At 40.6% G+C, this 4,297-nt stretch overlaps 1 long non-coding RNA gene across 1 annotated transcript in view; it reads right to left on the minus strand.

Moving 5' to 3' along the window:
• LOC104073336 overlaps positions 1–4,012 on the minus strand; it is a 25,428-nt gene extending 21,416 nt beyond the window's left edge. Inside the window, exon 1 of the long non-coding RNA XR_683481.1 lies at positions 3,907–4,012. This is a non-coding gene — a long non-coding RNA (uncharacterized LOC104073336). The remainder of the gene's footprint in view (positions 1–3,906) is intronic.
• Positions 4,013–4,297: the final 285 nt, after the last annotated feature.

Raw genomic sequence — 4,297 nt, forward strand, 5'->3', positions numbered from 1 at the left:
TTTTCACAAATGTATTGGACAGCAGTATATGGGCTATATATAGCAAGCTAATAGTCTCTAAACATGTTCAAGTAAAACAGGCTGTTTTCCGTAGCCGTTTATTTGGGAAAATCCCTACTCAGGTTGGGTTTTGTTGTTTCTTTCATGTGTAAAGTGTAATATTTTTTTGATTTGCTCATCTTCAGGAAGAAGTCTGAATAACCTCATAAATGTATTGGACAGCAGTATATGGGCTATATATAGCAAGCTAATAGTCTCTAAACATGTTCAAGTAAAACAGGCTGTTTTCCGTAGCCGTTTATTTGGGAAAATCCCTACTCAGGTTGGGTTTTGTTGTTTCTTTCATGTGTAAAGTGTAATATTTTTTTGATTTGCTCATCTTCAGGAAGAAGTCTGAATAACCTCATAGTAGTTATGCTCAATTATTTTCAGTACAAGTCCTAATAAAACAATTTCTTATGGTATTAGACTGGCAAAAGCTATGTTCAGCCCCATATTTTGTCTCTTCTGCTTATGAGTAGTAGAGTAATTTTCATGCAAAGATGAACAGGGGATGTTGGTGGGGTTTTTTTTCATCAAATGCAAAAAACTTAAAAGAACAGGTACTGCAACCCCAAGCTTTGCTTTTAATCCCCTCCTGTGGGCTTCCTACACTGCGCTGTGACTTCTTGCAACTTCAGAAGGCTTGGTTTAAGAAAGATATATGTCACTGGTGTTAATCCCTGCTGCCAGGGCTTTCTTGCACACTCTCTCATCAGCTGCTTTGTCTGGGTTTCTAAAGAAGAACCCTTCTGAAGTGCATTTCACATTGTTATTTGGGCTTGATCTGGACCCACTCCCGCAGACTGGATCGCTGCAGAATGAAACCATAGTGCAGCCTCGCTGCTGTCAGTGATTTAGGATAAACCTAGCCTTCTGGGCAAAGGTGGTATTCTCGTGCTGAGCTCCTGCATGTCAGTGAGACATACGCTCTCACGTGCTGTACAGAAGTCCCAGGCTTACACAGTCCCATGGCCGAGGTCTGCATCGCCCTGTTCTCCTATTTGTCTGATAGAGAGGAAAGAAAGGGGTAGGAGAAAGAGGGAAATGCCACAGAAACAGCATAGCTGCGGTCCTTCAGCTTCTCCCCATCAGAAACCTCTTGAAGCTCAGTTCAACATTGGGCAAGAACAGCCATCTCCACCAGCAAATACAGAAACTGCAGTAATATGCCTCAAACCAAACCAGTTAGTTATTTTTTCAACTAACCTGAAACTTTTGAATTTCCTGTGGTTTACACTGGGCAAACCCTGTGGTGGAAGAGGGTGGCACAAGGTGCAAGTCCGTGGTGAGGTTGCCACATCGTGCACATTGGCACCCCTCTTCTGAAGAGTCTCCCTATAAGTGATATAATTCTACGCTTTTTAACCTCTGCAAACTACTCTTGTTTCCTAGGTTAATCTAAACAAACACACATAGCCTATATTTATGTAATAGAAACATCATGTCATTATGTACAATGTATGTATGTTTCTTTATTCTCATTTACAGAGCCGCGAGGCCTTTCTGACTGGCCCCTGTCTTTCGCATTGACAAGTTCAAGAGAACAAACCAGTTTTTACCTGTTTTTTGGTGTTTTCAGTATCTATCGTACTGCTGCTTCCATATCAACGGAGCAAAGCTTATGGAATAGTCCTGTCCTTCCTTGGGGATGTGTTTGTGTGGCAGAGAAGGCTGACCTTCTTCAGAGAGACTCAGATGATTGCTATCGTTATTCTCAGACCCCCAAAAGGCTCAAATATCATATTTTCCTGCCTTCCATCACTCTCTGCCACAGTATTGCGTCTAGCTTCCCCATGCCTTTGCAGTGACACTTGGGTAAGAGCATGTGCTTATTTGGGTAGTACGTCCACCTTACCACCACATCTATAGAGCTGTAGTCAAGCCTGGAGTTCTGTACATATGCATTACAAAGTATTGGTATTTTATTGTCTGTATTTTAGTGTGGGTTTTTTTCCTTTTCTCCAAAACACTAGGGTTGGTCCAGTTTTGCCAGTTATTCTACACATACACAGCAGGAAACAATTGCTGTCCCAAACAGATTATGCTCTAAAAAGCCAAGGCAGACAAAGGAAGTATTATCATCATTTTGTAAACTAGGAACCAAGGCACAGAGAGATGAAGTGATTTACCCAAGGTCACCCAGAACATCCAGTCAAAGCCAAGAACTGAACCCATGTCTCCTGAGTCTCAATCAAGAGATTTAAGTATGAGATCAAAGACTTATTGTGTATACCTGATATCTCTCCCTTAAGACATGGTAACAAAACTTTCTTCAGGTTAGGATCAATGCCACATATGGTGCAGTAAATTTTGCATATGGCATATCCGTGCTGACAGCCTGTACCCACTTCTTGCACTCAGGTTCTTCCCAGGAAATAATTTCCGTTATTATTCTTCCACTGACAGTAATAAATTATCATCCTTCTGTAGATAACCCGCTGAAGGAGAGAATGTGCGCAAATGGTATATCAGATGAATACATAGAAAACTTTTTTTCTGCAAGGCCAAAATCAGTCATTTTATGGACTGTTTAAAATCTTTCCATGCTTAATGAAATGGGGACATTCTCACTACTATATGGACTTCATTTTGCAGTTTCAACTGGAAGCTGCAAAACAAGATAAAGGATCTACATCTTTTATATGAATATGCCAGGAGAATAGAGCAGAAATGACCAGTATAAAGGCATCATTCATTATAAGTTCAGAGTAGTCTTTTATTTGGAGTCTTTATTACTCACTCACTGGGGTCATTATATCATTCCTGGGCTGAACTACTCCTCTGTGCACAGGGCTTCCATGGGGCCCTAGATCCTACTTAGTCGCTTCAATTTTAAGGGTAGTTTGGCTGAAAAGTGACTATGCAAAATGGCACCGGTCAGTCCCAACAGCAGGACAGCCACGAGAGGAGGAACAGGATCCTGTCCTTCATGTGTCCCTACCTTGAGGTCTCCCACTTCTGCCCAGTTATTCTGCAAGTCAAAGAGCTGCAGGTTGGTTTCTGGTGGTCTACGTACGTTTTTGTTGTTAATGCCATGAAACACTAGAAGAAAACCCAAGGTGATCCTGAGAACCTGGGTTTACTTTGTGGGCTGCAAGTCGAAGAGCCGCAGGTTGGTTTCTGAGTGAGCACGTGGTCTACGTACGTTTTTATTGTTAATGCCATGAAACACTAGAAGAAAACCCAAGGTGATCCTGAGAACCTGGGTTTACTTTGTGGGTTGACATCTCTTGCAAACAGAGCTCAATGAGTGCTGAAACCACAGAGGAATGATAAGGTGGAGCCTCACAGTGTCATTTTTCTGCCTCTGTGGTAGCTCAGCAACATCAGAAGAGCAAAAGTGCACTTCCAAATCTCCTCTCAGCGTTTCTTAGATGTTCGGTGTTGTCACAAGCTTCCTCGTGAAGTACAAGAGCTCGTAATATATTTTCCTGGGTGAGGTTATTTTTATCATTACGTGCCTCAATAAAGGAGTTTGAACAGCAGGGAGCTTGATGGTGAAAATATGGCAATCAAAAGGTCTATTGTTGGAGAAAGTCAAATCAAACTGGACAAATGCAATACTGGAACATGTTGCATTTGCCCAACTGAATATACCTGTAGCATGGTAATCCTCGTGTCTGACTGCATCGAAGGAAACAGAACTGTTCTGTTTTCTAGTAGAGGAAAAATTCATGCTTTTGCTTAAACATACTGATTTCTTGAGCAGGAATATGATATACATAGATACCATAAATCATGCTTGGTTTTGCCAAAGAACATAATTATCTTTGGTATTTTGGATGACATTTCCAATAGGATTTGGCCACCACACACTGATTCCTTTTAAAATTATTGATCTGTTAGTACCACAGTTCTACTTACTTCTTTAGATGTTCAAACAAGATTTTCATTGTGTCATAGTTTGGTCTAGGGAGCTTTTTTACCAGGCTCCTTATGGATTTGATGCGAGTGGCGTTGTCCTGGATTTCTAAGGGAAAAAAAAAAGATAAAATAACCACTTGAGTGCCGTATTAGGACAATACTTTGTCCAGTACTATATCTGGTACCTTAACAAGAAAAGTCATCACTAGTATATAGTTAAAAACAGAATATATCATACCTTCTGTCATCTTAATAGAGAGCAAGAGTAATTTACAAGGGTTAAAAATTCTCTCTTGATCTTAAGGAAGCATTTTCTGGTTCACAGAATTATATTCTTATGCTTTTCATTTATTTTATTAGACTACCAGACTGTCATCCTAAGCTAAAGTAC

The sequence above is a fragment of the Fulmarus glacialis genome, unplaced genomic scaffold, assembly GCF_000690835.1.
Source record: "Fulmarus glacialis isolate BGI_N327 unplaced genomic scaffold, ASM69083v1 scaffold2360, whole genome shotgun sequence".
Classification (NCBI taxonomy): domain Eukaryota; kingdom Metazoa; phylum Chordata; class Aves; order Procellariiformes; family Procellariidae; genus Fulmarus; species Fulmarus glacialis.